At 37.7% G+C, this 21,106-nt stretch overlaps 1 protein-coding gene across 10 annotated transcripts in view; it reads right to left on the reverse strand.

Annotated features, from left to right (window-relative positions):
• Positions 1-21,106, reverse strand: part of VTI1A (vesicle transport through interaction with t-SNAREs 1A) — a 456,447-nt gene that overhangs the window by 391,382 nt on the left and 43,959 nt on the right. The window lies entirely within an intron of this gene.

A 21,106-nucleotide genomic window follows, 5' to 3' on the forward strand; every position in this document is an offset into this window, starting at 1 on the left:
AAGTAATGCATAGGATTTGCATGCGCGGGATCCCAAGTTTGACCCCAAGCTTTACCGCACTCTGATAAATAGAAATAAAAATAAAATATACAGAAATTAATTCAGGTAAACAATGATCAGTTAGAAGACAAAATGGAAGGGAAATTTTTCATTTAAGGTTTTTTAAAAAACACAGAAGATAAAACAACCAGGAATAAATTTAATGCATTTATATTCCAGGGATATAAACAGTTAACTATGAATCTAAGTGATGGATAAATCCAACATTAAAAATAAATGAAAAGGAGTACATGGCAAATATGTAATAAAGATGGAATAAATTTAGTATATGACTAACAAAGTCAAAAGACAAACTTGAAAAATATTTGCAAACTCTATCTTCCTCAAGAAGCCACATTTAAGACAGATAAAGAGCACTTGAAAATTACTTTAGGCTCATGAATAGTCAACATTTGTTTGGCTTTATATGTTAACTCTTTTTTCAGCCACCAGGTTCGAGATGCTACCATGATGCCAACCAGACTTCCCTGGGCAGACGACCCCACCAATGTGTCCTGGAGCTCCTCTTCCCCAGAGCCCTGCCCCACTAGGCAAAGAGAGAGACAGGTTGGAAGTATGGATCAACCTGCCAACGCCCATGTTCAGTGGGGAAGCAACTACAGAAGCCAGACCTTCCACCTTGTGCACCCCATAATGACCCTGGGCCCATGCTCCCAGAGGGTTAAAGAATAGGAAAGCTATCAAGGGAGGGGATAGGATACGGAGTTCTGGTGGTGAGAATTGTGTGGAGCTGTACCCCTCTTATCCTGTGGCTTTGTCAGTGTTTCTTTTTATAAATACATTTTTTAAAAAATTACATTAAAGAAGGCCAGGCGAGAGCTCAGTATTAGAGTACAGTATTTGCATGCCTGAAACCCCAGAGCTTCTAGGTTCGATCCATGTTGCCATCAAACGCCACAGCTGAGTAATTTCCTGGGTTCTCTTTCTATCTCATTCTCTCCCTTATGAAGATAAATAAGTCCTTTTAAAAAAACATAATGACTGGGAGTTGGGCGGTAGCGCAGTGGGTTCCGTGCATGTGGCATGACGCGCAAGGACAGCATAAAGATCCCGGTTAGAACCCCCAGCTCCCCACCTGCAGAGGAGTCGCTTCACAGGCGGTCAAGCAAGTCTGCAGGTGTCTATCTTTCTCTCCCCCTCTCTGTCTTGCCCTCCTCTCTCCATTTCTCTCTGTCTGTCCTATCTAACAACAGAGACAACAATAATAACTACAACAACAATAAAAACAAGGGCAATAAAAGAGAAATTAAAAAAAATAATAATGATTGTCAACAATTATTAAATCACTAATAAAATAATACTGAAACAAAAAATTAATAATAAAAAATTGCCAATCTTACCCCACTGTTTTCTCCCCCTGCACTTTGCCCCCGATCACAAAGGATAAAAACAGCCCTTGAAAATGTCCTGTCTCACGGAACTATAGGTGACTATGCTTAGTGAGGTAGGTAGAAAAGCAAAACCATTAGATGGCTTCACTCATGTGGAATATAGGGAACGGAAACACAAGAACTTGCCAAATAATAATGATGATGTCAAACCAGCTTTCAGACAGTGGGAGAACTAAGTGGTCCTGCCTGTGGTGGGGGTACACAGAACATTGGTGGTAGCAGTGGTGTGGAATTATATCCCTATTCTAATATATTACTAAATCACTAGTAAAATATTTTTTAAAAAAGAAAACATTTAATCTCATCAAAAAAGTTAATGCAAACTAACTAGTCCTAAGCGTCACCTCTCCTCCTATCAATTTAATTGATTATCTGAAAGTTGGTACTTCCATTTGTATTTGAAAAAAATGTTTTGTAACCAATAGCCAGTTCTTTTGTGTGTTGGCATAGGGAATGTAAACTGGGCTATCTCCCATAAAGGGCAAATATAAAAGCATTTATCAGCATTGAAAATGTATACTCCCCAACAAAATAATAGTAATTTTCAATATCTTTATCCACATACACAAAATGGCAAAGTTCAAAAGTATTCATTGCAGCAGCATCTATACGGAACTGGCTAAACAGATTTGGTGCACACCTACAATGGAATATTATACAGGTAAAAAATGGGAAATACTCTATCTTATTAGGAAAGTTGGAGGTATTGCATAGGAGCCACAGCTATAACTGCAAATACTATGGTTATGATAATCTTACATAAGTAAAATGAATACTACTAGCTTTTTAAAAAGCAATAATCTTAAGAAACAGGGGTAAATACACATTTTGCAAGTTTCTCTGCCTAATCATATCCTGTTCATGATTAAAATAGTATTAAAGATATAAGATCACAGAAACTACTAACATAAATACTTGCTTTAAATGATCCACATATAGACTGTGTTCAATACTACTCTAAAATTCACATTATCTTTTAAGAACTACATTTTTAGTAAAGTTATTGTTTTTGAAGATAAAATGCTCATAATATCCAACCAACGAAAACATTCTTACTATTTAATTTGAAATAAATTTGGTTTGTAAATCTTAAATTTACAGGAGGAAAAAGATATCTAGCCAAAATAAAGATTTGCATTTCCAATAACAACTAAATAACAGAGGTCTTGGGGAGAAAACGACTCATAATACTGTAGTCTTAAAAAAAAAAAAGTATCGGGCATGAATAGATAGCATAATGGTTATGCAAAGAGAATCTCGTGGCTGAGGCTCCAGTGTCAGGTTCAGTTCCCTGCACTACCTTAAACCAGAGATGTACAATGCTCTGGGAAATAATAAAAATAAAGTACATCAAGATACCAAAAGAATTTTGGAATTTACTTATCTTCTTTTCTTCTTTTTGTAAATGCCTTTTACGAACTTAATCTAGAATCTGCCTTAAAACAGAAAGACTTAAGTTATCTATATTGTTTATCATGCAGATCAGAAATACTTTAGTAAGTTATAAAACTGAATACATTATGATGGTATAATAAGGATTTCTACTAGTTTCTAGCAGAAATCTACTATTGACCATCTATCTTCAGACTAACAGAGAAAATTAATCCAAATAAGGCACAGGCAGAGTTCTATACCTGGTTGATTCATCTATCCATTTCTGCATTCATTTAATAAAAAATATTGTTAAGAAGTACTAGGTACTAGGTTCTTGTATTATTAATGAAACAAGTGTCTGGGTTATACAGAGTTCCTGACCAACACAAGGGAAGGCAGACATGATGGCAAATGATTGCAGTAAATGTAAACTAGATGCACGACAAAATAGAGGTTGATGTTAGCATAGTAGAAGAAAGGAAAAAGGGAAGAAATCAATCTGGTTTTGACAGCTTTGCAAAGAAGAATGTGAGCGGCCTGGAACTTAAGTGATGAGCTGGTTTATCAAGTGGGAAAAGACAAGAGGAGACGAATGTGATGCATCTATACAATGGAATACCTAAGAAGAATTCTGAAAAGGAGTCCTGTACCATATCACATCATGTTGAAAACCATATGCCAAATGTAAAAAGCCAATCACAGAAAGGCAAATCATACATGATTCAATTTATACATAGTATTTAAAATAGTGAGATTCACAGAACCAAAAAATGAAATGGCAGTTGCCAGGGACTGGAGAGAAGGGAAAGTCTTTATTTACTAATTAATTAGCATAAAGGTTTGGTTAGACTCCTACTATGGAGAGATGAGAGGGTGTACCCATATGCCAACAACTATCCTGAAAACCAAAAAAGGTTTTGGTTAAACAGGAAGCATAGCTCTAGAAATCAGCTGTACAAAACACAGTATTATATGCTAGATAATGTGTTAACAGAATAGATATCATTTTAATTGTTCATACTGCAATAAATCTAAATAATATTTTTAAAGATGTTATGACAGTCAGGGAATGGCTCAGTAGTAGAGTGCATGGCATGTCTGGGGCTCCATGACTGCATAACAAATCCACTGTTCCTGGTGGATGACCTCATCCTTCCTTCTTTCTTTTCCTTAGGTAAGAATAATAAAAAAAGGAAAGAGAGACAGAGAGATACCGACAGCACTGTTGCATCACTCATGAAGGCTTCCTTCCCCCTTGAAGGTGGAGGGCTGGGAGTTTGAACCTAGGTCCTTGTGCATGGAAATGTGTGTGTTCAACCAGGTGTGCCCAATCACCTGGCTCCTTCTATACGTGTGTAACTTCTATGAGAGACTGTAGGTTCACTCCCTAGCAACGGTGAGCTGCTTTGTCTCTTCTCATTTAAGACACACATATTTTAAGTTAAAAAAAAAAAAAAAAGAAGTCGGGCTGTAGCGCAGCGGGTTAAGTGCAGGTGGTGCAAAGCACAAGGACCAGTGTAAGGATCCTGGTTTGAGCCCTGGCTCCCCACCTGCAGGGGAGTCACTTCACAAGCGGTGAAGCAGGTCTGCAGGTGTCTATCTTTCTCTCCTCTCTCTGTCTTCCCCCTTCTCTCTCCATTTCTCTCTGTCCTATCCAACAACGACAACAATAATATCTACAACAATAAAACAAGGGCAACAAAAGAGAATAAATAAAAATAAAATAAAAAAAAAACAGTATTAGGACTAGAGCTGTATTTCACTGCCAAACCTTTTTCTTTTTCTCTAAACTAGTGCCCTGCTCAGCTCCGGTTTATGGTGGTGCAGAAGACTGAACCTGGGACTTCAAAGTCTCAGGCATGAGTCTCTTTTGCATGAATACTATGCTACCTCTCCCAAATTTTGCATGACCACTGTGCTATCTCGCCCAAGCTCATGCCTTATATGTGAGGACCCAGGCTCGATCCCTACTACACATCAGCCCCTGCTCCCAAAATATAAGTTTGTCAGGGATATTGAGGCAAGAACTTGAAGCAAGATCATTTCTAGCGTAGTACTGGTGAACGAACATACAGCCCTCCGCATGTCCAGTAACACTGAATTAGCTCCACAACTTTTAATTCCACATTTTTAAGTGAGAGAAGGAAGAAAAATGATGAGACCCCAAAGTATTTTTCCACCGTCCATGGAACTCCCCAGGCAACGTTCATGGTAACCTCATGTGCTGGGGCTTGAATCCAGGACCTCACACATGGTAACGTAAAATGTGTGTGCTTCAAGAGCCAAGCCACTTTCCAGTCACACAAGATCAATTTTATACAGTCACATGAGAATAAAAAGGAAGTCAAAAGCCCTGATTGTAAACAGAGGTCTATTCAGTCTTTATTTGACTTTAATGCCACATACAAAGGCTTAAAAATAGGCAGGTGTCGGGCTATAGGTACCTCACAAATATTTTTTATTTTCTCTCTAATTTAAATACACTGGTAAATTATGGTGATTAAAAAGTGTAATTTGTAATCAAATAAATGATAGAAAAAGAATTTAGGGATTGGGGATGGACAGAGTTTAAAACTAACCCAACAAGAACAAAAACTTAGATGCCCACAAGAGACAGGCCAACATTAAGGGTGAGTAAAATGGTAGAGTACTGTACATCTAGAAATAAAATAAGTTTTACCAAGTGAGAAGTCACCATTCATCTCTAGCTATTTCCAAATATCCTAAATCTCATGAAATTTCAGAAGAAAAAAGAAACTTGGAAATTTATAGAATACCTCCCAAAGCTTTGTTTACAACAAATTCCAGTGTGTCAAAAACAATGAACAGGCAATGGATATATTTTTAGCTGTATTTGTTCAACTGACTGAAACTTTGTGGACTTCTATAGGTACCTGGAAATCACAAAGACAGAAATTTTATATAAGCAGAATTACTTAAGACTCTTAAAGACTCTTAAAGGAGTACAAATAGGAGTAGAACCAGAGTGAATTTAGAAATTGCAGATGTATTTTTAATGATAAAAAATGTGACATGGTTCAAAATAATAGCACAAGAGTGAGGATATGAGGGAGAAATATTAAGAAATAGACTCCCTGGATTTAGTGACAGTTCAGTGCAGGGTTAAAGCAAACAAACAGTTAAGAAATGGCTCCCAAATTTCTTATGTGGATAAATGAGTAGATGGTGTATCAACCAACAACACCTAGATATACACTAGCCAGCATAATACAGAAATAAATAAGTGATTTTTGGAGAAAAGTTATATTTAATTTGATTGATTGATTGATTGATTGATAGGACAGACATAAACTGAGAAGGGGTAAGGCAATAGAGAAAGACAGAAAGAGACACCTGTAGACCTGCTTCACTGCTAGTGAAGTGTCTCCTCTGCAGGTGGGGAGCTCAAACCCAGGTCCTCATGCATGGTAATGTGCGCCCTTAACCAAGTACGCCACTGGCACTGCCCAGCCCCCAGGAAAGATACTTTAATTAGTTCAGATTAGAACATTATATTGACTATTTATAGACTGGAACATTTGCAATAGATAATTGAGAAAAAAATGGTACCAAGTACAATACGAAAGTCTGGACTAGAGACACAATTTTAAAGTCATCAAATGAATAAGATTAATGAAGGTCATAAAATTAACCAGGCAGAATACAGAAATGACAAAACAAAACAATTGTGACCTGAAAGGGGAGAAAGAAATAGAGAACCCAATGAAGGAGACTGACATCAAAAAGCCAAAGAGACCAAGGGGAAATAGTGCCAAGGAAGCTAGTTTTCAGTAGCTGGGAACAAACAACAACAACAACAAAAGTGTTACATAGTAGACAAGAAAGATCAAAACTAGGAAGGGACCTCAGAAATGGGCCATATGTGACTTCAGCAAAAATGTTTGAAAGATATGATACCTCTTACAGATGGAAGAAATAAGAAGAGTTTAAGTTTTTACTATACATATTTTTAAATGCCTCATCTTCCTTTTCTCTAAATGCTGGGAAATCTGTTCAGTTTGGAAAGAGGCATCCAAAAGTATGGTTATTTTTTCATTTGCTTTAAACCTTTACTGACAGATAGCAGATGAATGATTGATTGTATCACTATAGCCACCCTATTCTTCTTAGACAAAACTACTAGATCACATTTTAGACCCTGTGGTGAAAATAAAATAATTCAGGTAGAGACACTAAGGAAAGAAGACATTTATTAAAATGACAGGCAACCTGAATAAAACACCTCCTACTTGAAGTAAGAACATTTCTTTAAAAAAAAAAAAAAGTGTGCATCTGAATGTCTGAACAACTCTTGGAAGTCACATGAGGGAATAAAAATGGTAGTCAAACCTCCAACTGCAAACAGAGGGCTACTCAACCTTTATTTGAGTCAAGTCTCCGGTGAATAAACTAAAAAATAGCCAAGTGGGATGAATATACCCCACAAGTTTTATTTATTCTTTCCCATCTAGTTTAAATATATTGCAAATTATAGTCATTTGCTCCTTTAAATAGTCACAACATATTTTATAAAGTTTTGCTAAGGAGATTTTACAAAAGTATTGCACTCATTTGTTGGTGGCAGAGGGGCAGCTAGGTTACCACGAGTTTGTGCTTGAAAAATGTGGGTAAATCAAGTAATATTTTTTAAAAAGTATCCATTTTAAAGCAAAATAACCCACTTTTAATAGCCTCATAAGGTAAAATGCATTAACATTTTGTAAATCGTACCACAGTAGAATTTCAATATTACAAGGCTCTTTAAGAATGGCCTAACTGCATCTCCTTACATATGGGGAAAATGCATATGTCTCTTAAAACAGAGACATATGTTCTCTTAAAACAGAAAGAGCAATTCTTTGTCAGTATTAACCTAGTTGTGCTGCCAACAAGGACTTGTTTCAGTTACAAACTCAAATTTATTCTGAAAGCTTAGGCTGAAAACATTTATATTCATATATAATCTGGTGAGGGGGGCCAGATATATCAAGGAATTATGGAAATTACTCAGGGGTGATCTCATACATTATTTCATCCAGTCCAATATAAACAATAAGAGATTAATTTAAATATGATATAGTTTCTTATTTTAAGAACAATAAAATTTCAGGAGAGAACTTTTGCCCTTTCCTATATATTAAATAGGTGCCTGTGTAAAGCTGACACTAGTTTGCGAGGGAGAGAGCATAATGGTTATTCAAACAAACTGTCATAGCTGAAGCTCCAAAGTTGCAGGTTTAATCCCCTGGACCACCATAAACCATAAATTCAGCATAAACTGAGCAATGCTCTGGTGAAGGAGAAAGAAAGGGGTGGGACTGGGAGAGGGACAGGATGAGGGGCAGGTGTGAGGGAGAGGGAGATAGGGAAAAAAAGAGAAAGAAAAAAAGGTCTGATTCTATTTTAAGTGAGATCCTACTTACAGATACTTCAACCTATTCTAAAATTAGTGGAACATTAACCTGTTTACATAATTATCTAGATCTGTTTTTCATCAGCTGGAAAACAACAGTTCATATAAACTACTATTCATATAAATTATTTATTAATCAATAATTAAATGATCTCACTAACCATATCAGATAATAAGAGGTGGTCTGCAAGTTTAACATTTAGAAAAGTCTCACAACAGAGAAAATTCTCTCTTTGAAAGAGTCTGATCAAATTTGAATCATGCTGCAGGGGAGATAACTTAATGGTAATATAAAGAGACTCTCGTACCTAAGGCACTAAAGTCCCAGGTTCAATGTCCCCCTACCACCATAGGCTGGAGCTCCATAGTGCTCTAGTAAAAATTTTTAAAAAGTTAACATTTAAATTAAATAAATAAAATTAAAAACTTAATCATATTTTACAATTGAGTAAACGGCATTAATCTAATTCACACTAAGAAATGGGAAATAGAGGTGAGGGTAGATAATATGGTGGTTATGCAAAGAGATGCTCTTGCCTGAGGCTCTGAAGTCCCAGGTTCAGTCCCCCACATGAACATAATGAGCCAGAGCTGAGCAGTGCTCTGGTTTAAAAAAAAAAAAGAAGAAGAAAGAAGAAGATAAAAGAAGAAATGGGAGCTAGGTAGTCTGGGAGGTGGTGCAGTGGATAAAGTGTTGGATTCTCAAGTATGAGGTCCTGAGTTCAATCCCTGACAGCAAATGTACCAGAGTGATATCTGGTTCATTCTCTCTCTCCTCCTCCTATCCCTCTCATTAATAAATAAATAAAATATTATAAAAAAGACATGGGAGCTAGTATTTTTTAGCCTACTACATATCTGCCATTATTCTAAATGCTCTCTCTATATATTTATATATGCATGTATATGTTAATTTACTCTTCACAATAATCACATGAAGCAGACACTGCTATTGTTCCCATTTGACAGATATGAAAACCACATAGTAAGAAAAACTTAAGTAGTTTGCCCAAGTTCAAATAACAAATATCAGACCAACAATTTAAGCAGGACAAAACTTTCAAAGTCACATTACATAGTCAATTTAATCATTATGTACAATATGTCTCCATCCTTTTTTACTGCCCATTTTGTTAGAGGTCGGGGGGGGGGGGGAGTTAGTGGTTTACAGTATGGGTGTTGACACATGAATAGCTTTTTTTTTTAAATAATTTTATCTATTTATTTATTTATTTTCCCTTTTGTTGCCCTTGCTTTATTGTTATAGTTATTATTGTTGTTATTGATGTCGCCACTGTTAGGACAGAGAGAAATAAAAGAGGGGAAGACAGAGAGGGGGAGAGAAAGATAGACACCTGCAGACCTGCTTCACCACCTGTGAAGCGACTCCCATGCAGGTGGGGAGCCAGGGGCTCAAACTGGGATCCTTAAGGTCCTTGCGCTTAGCGCCACGTGCGCTTAAACCGCTGCACTATTGCCCGACTCCCAGTAGTTTTTCTTTATCCCATGGTACGTGTCTGCAGAACACTCTCAGCCCCAATTTAAGATCTTTTCCATCATACACCAGGACTCCAGGTCCCTATATACCACTTCCGCCATAACTGAAGAAAGAATAGCCAACAAGTATCGGGCTCAGGCAAAAGTTTGTCAAGTCATGGGCCCCTTGAAATATACCTAAAATAAACTTCCTAGCTTCTTCCAACATGAAGACCCCAAATCCCATTCTTACCTTTAGGTTCCTGATTATTAAACAATTTGTTTTGCTTTATATCTTGATGCTTTTCAGCCACCGTGTTGCAGATACTACCATGATGCCAACCTGACTTCCCTGGGCAGATGACCCCACCAATGTGTCCTGGAACCCCACCTCTCCAGAGTCCTGCCCCACTAGGGAAAGAGAGAAACAGACTGGGGGTATGGATCTGCCTGTCAATTCCCATGATCAGCAGAGAAGCAACTACAGAAGCAAGAACTCCCACCATCTGCAACCCATAAAGCTCTTTGGTCCATATTCCTAGAGGGATAAAAAAAAAAAAATAGGGATGCTTCCAATGGAGGAAATGGAATATAGAACTCTGGTAGTGGGAATTGTATGGAATTGTACCCCTCTTCCTCTACACTCTTGTTGATCTTATTAAACCGCTAATAAAGTTTAAACATAAAATTAATAAATCAAAGAAAAAGAATAGACAACTTTTCTTTGGAGGGGGACAATGTTGTGATTATTTATTTTGCCACCAGGGTTCGAAAGCACTGGGGTTTGGCACCTGTACAACTTTACCATTCTCAATGACCACTTATAGCTACTTAGGGTAAGAGATAGAGATAGAGGAGGAGGAAGAGGCCAGAGAGATAATTTCAGTACTGTTCCATTGCTCTTGAAGCTTCCCTCCATGCAGCTAGGGACTACGGACTTGAGCCTGGGTCCTCGTGCATGTTAACATGTATACTCTACCAGGTGTGCCACTGCATGGACCCCTGGTGACTTAGAACACTGGCCTAACCGGCAGCTATAATGGTAGGAAATAAAAGAGAAACAAATAACCACTAAAAAAAAAAAAATGTGTGAATAGTCATGACCACACATAAATGTCCTGTTCAAACATCCAGAATAAATTTAGGTTTTCAGCAAAATACAGTTCTTTGTCCGCAGCATAGCCAAAGTCACACTGACCAAAAAAGCTATAACATTCTTTTAATCAATAACATATTCAGTATTAACATGGCCATTTTTTGTCATTGTTTATTTTTTTTAATTTATTTATTTATAAAATGGAAACACTGACAAGGCCATAGGATAAGAGGGGTACCATTCCTACCACCAGAGCTCCGTATCCCATCCCCTCACCTGATAGCTTTCCTATTCTTTATTCCTCTGAGAATATGGACCCAGGGTTATTATGGGGTGCAGAAAGTGGAAGGTCTGGCTTCTGTAATTGCTTCCCCACTGAACGTGGGCATTGACAGGTCGATTCATACTCTCAGCCTGTCTTTTTCTTTCCCTAGTGGGGTAGGGCTCTGGGGAAGCAGGGCTCCAGGACCCATTGGTGGGGTTGTCTGCCCAAGGAAGTCCGGCTGGCATCATGGTAGCATCTGGAACCTGGTGACTAAAAAAAGAATTGAGATATAAAGCCAAACACATTGTTTCATAACATAAATATTTCAAGACTGCAGCTGGAAGAGATCAAGTCAGACTTTTAAAAGATTTTCTGAACCTTTTGCCACTCAACCTAGAGGTTCTTGTCAGATCAATGAAGTAGTGGACACTCTTTTATGTCACATTTTACTCAACGTCATAATTATATTCAACTTGATTGAAATAGTCCCCCTTTCTCTAAGTGGTCTCCTTTAGAGAAATGATTATATCTTAACTTATACCTCCTTAATAGCCTTCTTTCTAATTCAATACAAATCATTCTTTACTTGAACTCTAAATGCCATAATTTCTATGGGTTAGGTCAAGCCTCTTCTCTCTCTTCTAAGGATTCTCTTGTATTTTGAAAGCTTTAAATACCATATATATACTAAAGTCAAATAACGTAACTCAATTTCTCCTCTACACTCAAACTTGATATATTTAGCATGGCTACTTAATTTTCGCACTTGAATGACTCAAAGTGAAGTCCCAAATTTAAAACATCTGAGAGTTAATTACTGCTTGTACAATTACTGTCTTCCCACTAAAGAAACAACAAAAATGATCTGACCCATTCACATTGAACCCAACTCAAAAGTATTATTATCAATTGCAAAAACTAGTTACTCAAGATAGAGACTTAGTGTTTATTCCTAATTCTTTTTTAAGAACTCTTCACAGATTAATAAAATTAACCAAAGCCTCCCTGAAAAAGACAGAAAAATTTAATGAAGGAAAGTACTAGTAGTGACTAAATTAGGCAGTGCATAAATATACTTTTGTATATACTAGAAAATTTTCAAAATAAAGATTTGGGGGGATGTTGTCATTCTAAGTTAAACAAAAACAAAAGCTTTGCTTAAACAATTTCCTTCAGTAAAATGGATCATTACAGATGGTAACTGTTATTGACTATTATTATTATTTCTGGGATAATTTTTTATTGATTTAATAATGATTGACAAGACCATAGGATAAAAAGGGTACAATTCCACATAATTCCCACCACCAGAGTTCTGCATCCTTTCTCCTCCACTGAAAGCTTTCCTATTCTTTATCTCTCTGAGAATATGGGCCCAGGATCATTATAGGGTGCAGAAGATGGAAGATCTCACTTCAAGAATGTCATACATTAGAAACAACGACAACAAATGCTGGAGAGGTTGTAGGGACAAAGGAGGAAGGTAAACTGGTCCAACTCTAGTGGAAAGCAGTCTGGAGAAACCTCACAAGGCTAGAAATGGACCTTCCTTATGACCCAATAATTCCTCTCCTAGGCATATACCCTAGGGAGTTAAGCACACCCATCCAAAAAGATATGTGTACGCCTATGTTCATAGAAGCACAATTTGTAATAACCAAACCTGGAAACAACTCAGGTGCTTAAAAACAGATGAATGGTGAGCTCAAACCTATCGATTTTTAAAGTAAAAACACTCTGGAGAAACACTGAGGTCTCTTCACTGAACCTAGAAAAAAATTCCATGTATCTGTGCCTCTCATATATATATTTTTTTCTTTTCTTTTTTTTTAAATAATTTATTTCTTTATTGGGGAATTAATGTTTTACATTCAACAGTAAATACAATAGTTTGTACATGCATAACATTCCCCAGTTTCCCATTTAACAATACAACCCCCACTATGTTATTCATCATCTTTCATGGACCTGTATTCTCCCCACCCACCCACCCACCCACCCCAGAGTCTTTTACTTTGGTGTAATACTCCAATTCCATTTCAGGTTCGACTTGTGTTTTCTTTTCTAATCTTGTTTTTCAACTTTGGCCTGAGAGTGAGATCATCCCATATTCATCCTTCTGTTTCTGACTTATTTCACTTAACATGATTTTTTCAAGGTCCATCCAAGATCAGCTGAAAACGGTGAAGTCACCATTTTTTACAGTTGAGTAGTATTCCATTGTGTATATATACCACAACTTGCTCAGCCACTCATCTGTTGTTGGACACCTGGGTTGCTTCATATATGTTTTTTAATTTACTAGAATCTGGGAGCCAGGTGGTAGGTCACCTGGTAGAGCACACATCAAGCACAAGGGCCCAGGTTCAAGTCCCTGGTCACCACCTGCAGGAGAAAGCTTCAAGAGCATTGAAAAAGTGCAGCAGGCATCTCTCCTTTTTGCTGTCTCTCTCCCTCTTTATCTCTGTCTCACACATCTAAAGACAAAACAAAAACAAAAAAGGAAAGGGAATAAAGGCCCCTCAGGGAATAGTGGAATATTGTAGGCAATGAGTCCCAGAGACACCAATGGTAGAAAGAAAAATTCTCTGATTCTTATTTTCTCAAGCCTATTTTCCAATTTTATTTTAGCCCTGCAATATTAGTTTGGAATAATATTTTAAATGACCATAAAAAAATAAAAGCAAAACCATAGAAAGGGATTAAAAAGTATAAATGAATATTTAACTTATCTTGGTGGGGAAGAGAGCATAATGGTTATGCAAAAAATGTTTTCATGCCCTCAGCTTCAAAGTCCCAGGTTCAATCCCTCAAATCACCACAAACCAGAGTTAAGCAATGCTCTGGTCATTCTCTCTCTGTATCTATCTCATTAAAATAACACACACACATAATAATAAAGATTTGACTAATCTTGAGAGTAGGAACATGTCAAACATGTTTTGAAAAAATGTCACATGACCAAAAAATTTAAAAACAGGTAGAAAAAAAAAGTCTAGAGTTTCAAATACTATCCCAGCAAAGAAGGATCTAAAATAAGTTTTTTTAACCTGCTACTACAAAAGCTAGAAAGAAATCAGTGAATGATAGCCAAACTTAGGTAAAAGGGAAAGAAAATCAGAGCAGAAATCAGTGGAATAATAAACCAATAAAATAAGTTTTTTTTAAGGGCCAGCAAAATGGTTCACATGGACAGAGCACTTGCTTTGCTATGAGTACAACCTAGGTTTGAGCCCAGCCGCCCAGCCCCCCACCCCCCAACCCCCCAGCCCCCCACTGCAGCAAAGGAAGCTTCAGTGCTGTGGTGTCTTTCGGTTTTTCATTTTTAATATTTATTTATTTATTTATTTATTTATTTATTTATTTTGGATAGAGACAGAGAGAAATTGAGAGGGAGAAGTTGAAAAACAAGATCAGAAGAGAAAACACAAGCAGAACCTGAACTGGAATTGGCGTAATGCACCAAAGTAAAAGACTCAGGTTTGGGTTGGGGGTGGAGAACACAGGGCCAAAAAGGAAGATAAAGGACCTAGTGAGGGTTGTATTGCTATATGGAAAACTGGCAAATGTTATGCATGTAGAAACTATTGTATTTACTGTCAAATGTAAAACATTAATTCCCCAATAAAGAAATTTAAAAAATAAATGAATGAACAAAAGAAAAGAGGGAAAAAAAGAAAGAGAGAGTGAGAGAGAGGAAGGGAGGAAGGAAGGAAGGAAGGAAGGAAGGAAGGAAAAGAAAGAAAAGATAAGCCCATATGCATTGGAAGAGAACATTTATGTGATAGAGGGCTTGCATACAGAATACGCAAAGAACTATTTATGAAAAGGCAGCCTAAAATTATGAGCATAAGAGTAGGATAAACAGTTTGTCAAAGATTAATACGTACATGAAAAGATGTCCATCATCAGTAGTCATTAGGGAAAGGTAAATGAAAAATACAATGCTAAGTCATCACATACCCACTAGATGGTTACAACTAAAAAGGAATGACTATACTAACAGTGGCAGAGGGTAAAGAGAAATGGCTAATACACTTTTGATGGGAATGTAAAATAGTACAGGTTCTTCAGAAACAGAGTGCTAGTTTCACAAAAATTACCTATTTATCATATAACTCAGTAATTCTACTTGTAAGTAATTTCCCAAGAGAGATGAAAAAAAAAAAAATGTGTTTCTCATGCCCACTGAGACGCGTACATAAATGTTCACAACAGCATTAATCCTAACAGTAAAAAACGAGATTCAATCCAAAGGTCCATAAACTGGCAAACAGATGAATAAAACGTGATATACATAAAGGAATTTAAAAAATGTGATACACATTCATATAGTAGAATATTAGTTAGCAATAAAAACAAGCTATTTATACAGGCGACAATAGAGCTGAATCTCAGACAATCTTATGGTGAAGGGGAAAAAAATGAAACATATTGAGTAATTCCACTTATATGAAACCTCTAGAAATGTCAAGACTCCAGCGTGAGAAAGAAGACCAGTGGCTGTATGGGATTAGGAGCAGGAAAGAGGGCTGACTAAAAATGGACAGGAGGAAGTGGGATTTGACTAAATCTGGAGTAGGGCACCAAAGTAAAAACCCTGGGGTGAGGGTGAGGGTGGATGTTCGGCTTCCCGGGACCGTGGGGGTGGGGGAGGTAGTGGGACACAGTCTTTTGGTGGTGGGAATGGTGCTTATGTACACTCCTATTAATTTGTAGTCATATAAATCACTATTTAATTAATATGACGGGAAAATTGATTGCATGTCTCAAACTTTTTAAAGCACAGACTGAGTCTTTTTAATAGATAGGCTGAGTCTTTGATATGCTGACTCTTAAAGGCTTAGACCAGGGAGAACAGAAGCAACCGGTGGCACAACTATATACAAATAATATCAAAGGACATAAATTATGGTGATGTTGTTTATGATACAGAAAATCCTAACAAAGGGATATTTCAAAGTTAACCCAATTGCCAAGTTACAGCAATAACTATTGTCTTCTTAACCCTAAGACAACAGGAACCTCCCAATTTCTCTATAGAGCCTATTATTTCCCCCAGAACTGGAACCTCTAGGATGGGGCTCACTTTCCTGCATGCTTCTCTCAACTCATACCAAATGATATTGCATCTGGTGATCCCAACCTAATCAACACAATGAGTGCCACCTCAGCATGCTTCACTTCAGACTGTGTCCAAAGACATCAGCCAAGGAATGTCAGCCCTTCAGCCTCTTTAGCACAGTGAGACCTCTCTAATTTTTCTCTAATTCCATTCCAGGTGGTTCACTTCCTAACAAAGTCCCAAAACCTAGATATAGACCAGTTCCCGTGATATAGAGCATATGTTCACATGTATCCACAAATTAGGGCAAAATATATACCTGAAAGCAAAAGTACATGATAGTCTGCAGTGAGTCAGTATAAAGCTCCTAATGAAATAGTATCTAATTAGACTTAGATACCCTCCTTACCTACTTCCTATTACAGTTCTCTCACTCACTCCAAAGCTAACCTTAGCAAAGCAAGGACTGCAAAAGCTGAATAAGGGCAAGAGACTGGCATACTTTAATGATGACTCTTTAATGGTCACTATCAGGCCACCCCATCAGCGGGGGCCCTATTCGGCGAGTCCTGAGATTCCCAAACAGACATGATGGGCCTAGACCTCAAATAAATCCCTCTCTCCATTGTAACCGGTCATCTCTATCAGGAACAACAAAATAAACCCCTTTGTGGGCCCCCCCATAGGACCTTGCCTTCAGCTTGGATCAACAACGGTAGAGAATGTTCCATCCTCCAAAGGGAGGTTGGACAACATACTCTATGCTACACCTGAGGAAGATGGGTCCTGATATTGGGGCAGCTTGGAATGTTCCTACTCATGACCACAGAATGTGAGCTCAGATCTACAGGGATGCAGAGGTCACATAGGATCCTAAGCTGAATATGGGCCCCAGATCACATCAAATCGATGGGGTTTATAGTCAACAATATTTATACACCTTTCCCATATTAGGGAGCTACTCTCTCCCCTGATCCAGCTTTCTGTACCTTTTCCAGCCATGATATCATCTCTCCAGACAATAACTAGGATTTACCTGCTTATCAGATTTCAGGCTCAGAGGAAAGGAAAAAAAAGAAAAAAAAAAAAAACTAGTATAGCCACAGGTCCTTTGGAATATAACAAAAATATGCCTATTAACTATCTACAAAATGGAGGGTTCCCCCCTCAATTCTTCATCTGCACTATTCCAGCCTTTAGGTTCATGATTGCTCAACAATTTGTTTGTTTGGATTTGTATGTTAATTCTCTTTTCAACCACCAGGTTCCAGATGCTAGCATGATGCTGACCAGACTTCCCTGGACAGACAACCCCACCATTGTGTCCTGGAGCTCTGACTCCCCAGAATCCGCCCCACTAGGGAAAGAGAGAGGCAGGCTGCGAGTATGGATCGACCTGTCAATGCCCATCTTCAGCGGGGAAGCAATTACAGAAGCCAGAACTTCCACCTTCTGCATCCCACAATGACCTTGGGTCCATACCCCCAGAGGGCTGAAGAATAGGAAAGCTATCAAGGGAGAGGATGGGATCCAGAGATCTGGTGGTGGGAACTGGGTGGAGTTGTAAGCCTCTTATCCTATGGTTTTATCAATGTTTCCTTTTTATTTAAAAAAAAAATGGACAGGAGGAAAGAAAACTCCAGGAGTGTGATAACACTGGCTTATGGGATGGTTGAGTGTCTCAGTCCAGTGTATGCATAATATTTTGAAAATGAGTAAACTGTATATGTATACATTTACAGTGAAAGCTTTTATGACAGGTAAATCAACTCTCAGTAGTTCCAGTTTTGAAAAGTAGCTGGACTAAAAGGAAATAATAGAAAATCATATCAAAAGAGATAATATCAATTGACTGGAAATTCTCTTCATGTTTACTGTAGAAAACTTTTAAGATTAATGTTAAGGACTCCTCTTATATGATTTGGATGGTGGTATTTGTTACTGTTTGAAAACACATCAGTAAATAGACTGTCATATATCACAACACTATTAAAAGTGGGGACAGTAAAAACTATAACTTCCTTAATTTATGCTATATTAAATGGTAGGGTTCTGTATTTGCTCCTATACATTACTCCTTTTAAAAATAATAATATACTTTATTTATTGGGAGTCGGGTGGTAGCTCAGCGGGTTAAGCGCAGGTGGCGCAAAGGATCCCGGTTCCCCACCTGTAGGGGAGTCGCTTCACAAGTGGTGAAGCAGGTCTGTGGGTGTCTATCTTTCTCTCCCTCTCTGTCTTCCCCTCCTCTCTCCATTTCTCTCTGACCTATCCAACAACAACATCAATAATAATTACTACAACAATAAAACTACAACAATAAAACAAGGGCTACAAAAGGGAATAAATATAAAATTTTTTTTTAATACTTTATATATTTGGATAGAGAAAGAAAGAACTTGAGAGGGAAGGGGGAGAGAGACTAAGTGACACCTGCAGCACTGCTTCTGAAACTTCACCCCTTGCAGGTGGAGATGAGGGGCTTGAGCCCAGTGCTGCTCTGCTGGCTGTGCCACTGCCTGGCCCATGTTACTTCTTATTAACAGGAAAACAGGGTGGAGAAGTTGGAAGTTACAGAAGTTCCTAGGCAGTAGGGAACCTGCAAAGCATGATATGCCTGCAGTTAGGAGCACTGTCTAGTGCAAAAGTCCACACCTTGACTAAACACCAGACTCACCAATGAAACTAAAAATCCCTGTGCCCTGGCAGCACCTAATCCAAGAGGATCTAGGTAAGAATATTTTCTTAAGCATCCCAAGCTGCAAACAAAATTGAGAATCACTGGCCTAGTGGATGAGCTGGCAGCTGAACTATGTTTGTATTCATGACCACCTGTCTCCTGGGAATGAATGCAGTGATGGAACAGCTAGCTGCATTACAGCATCTAGTGTTGCTGTCCAATATGGTACTACAGTCAGGTGTCATTACTGTGCACTTGAAATATGGATAATCAGAACTGAAATCAATGCTGCAGCAGAAATTCATACTGGGTTTTGAAGACTTATAAGAAAATATTATGATTTTTTAAAGTGACATATTTAAATGATAGTATGTTACCTGGGCTTATTGGGCCAAATAAAATACACCTCTAATTCAGCCCACTTCTTTCTTTTGTATTTTTTAAGTGCAATTACTAGGAAATTTTAAAAATTACATATGTGGTTAACATGGTATTTTTATTGGACAGTGCTAGGGCCATAAAGTGTCAGTGCCTATAGAATTATCTAATTTAGTCTATTAATTTTACAGCTAAGGAAACTGAGGCCCAGACAAAAGTGGCTGAGCCTACAAAACACAGCTAGAAGGAGACAGAGCTGAGATTAGTCAGGTCCCCAGACTCCTGCTGTCTATGGCTATTTTCATCACACTTTCTCAAGGACTATTAAACACAAAAGTGCTCTGTCACCTCCTCCCAGACTAGACTAATTTAATCAACTAGCACTAAAATACGTACATTTTACATAGCACCCTTCTTCCCCCTCTAGGATGTCCTATCACGTAAGTATTGTGCCTACAACTTTTTCTGACTTTGGTCCCATAACATCCAATGTACTACTCTCCTTGTCAAAAAATGAACCAAGCAAAATAGCAAGAAGATCAAATCTCACATTCCACTTTCTGTCAGGGAAGGTTATGTGTCAAAGGGCACTTGCAGAAATACCACATAAATAAACTTCAGGGGAAAGAAACTGGAAGGGGAAGGTATGTATTGTGGGGTGAGGCGGGGGTTGAAACACAATGAAAATAATACTTTGTGTTCCTATTTTAAGAACCTTTCTCAATGCTATATGCATAGCAGCTAGAGGCAAGCTGGAAAGCCGCCAGGTCCTGGCTGCCAGCAAAAATTTTGTCACCTCCTTTGAACATCTGAAGTATGTTTACCCAATAGATTTCATTAAATTACACTTCCATTAGGAAGCATACAATGTTGATACTCATCTCAAAGATCAAAGGGATCGCTAAGAGGCATGTCATCCTGCTCCCCAGCTGATTGCTATTTCTGGGCCAATCAAGGAAAGGAGCCAGAACAATACTTAGTTAAAAAAAAAAAAAATTGTAGCATCTCCCCAAGGTCTACAGACTAAGAATCTGCAGCCCCATTATCAAAATGAGCATATCATTAATGACAATACTCGTACAGTGAATTATTTTAATACAACTCCACACAACAAACAAGCTGGATTTGGGTCATTAGCTGAATTTGCAAAGCGGTATTTCTGAGAGCTGAAAACTCCTCAATTAAAATATGAAGTTTAGAAGATAGAAAAGTCCCACTTATAAATGCAGGAGATATCTAGGTTTCATCAATTTCAGTGTGATATTGAATAAACCAACAGGTTACTCAAATTGGGGATGGCTATTTTTACTACTGCCAACTTGTAAGGCTTTTGCTCATCTCACAAATTCTTTGATGAGTTAAACAAATTGAGTCATAGAGCAAAATTACTCATTAGATTTTAGAATTTAATGAACAATAATGAAAACATTTCACTTCCAGGAATGTATATGTAAGAGAATGTATATGATAGTGGTAGGTGTAAGAACTGTTTATCAAAAATACATAGTTTGGTCAAATGTTCAAACATATTTAGTTTCCATCCACAGTTACAGTTTCACTATTTCCAGAACCTTGGGAATTTTCTAAATGTTGAAAGCAATAATATGGTGACTTTGGAGAAAACACCTAAGAATGGAGGTGATTGCCAGGAGAGTCAACCTTGTGATTAGAGGGTGGGAATTTCCAACCCCATCCTATGATCCTGAGAAAGTGAAGAGGGATTAGGATTGCCTTCTTCACCAATGGCCAATGAGTTATAAAGAAATGCCTGTGCATGGACCCTAGGTCAGCTTGATAGGATAAATAGTTAATGGTATTTGTATACTTCCCTCATGTTTAGGAGCTACTCTCTGGCCTAATCCAGCTTTCTAATTCTATTCTCAACTCTGACACCATCTTCCCAAACAA

This window comes from Erinaceus europaeus, chromosome 14 (genome assembly GCF_950295315.1).
Source record: "Erinaceus europaeus chromosome 14, mEriEur2.1, whole genome shotgun sequence".
Taxonomy (NCBI): domain Eukaryota; kingdom Metazoa; phylum Chordata; class Mammalia; order Eulipotyphla; family Erinaceidae; genus Erinaceus; species Erinaceus europaeus.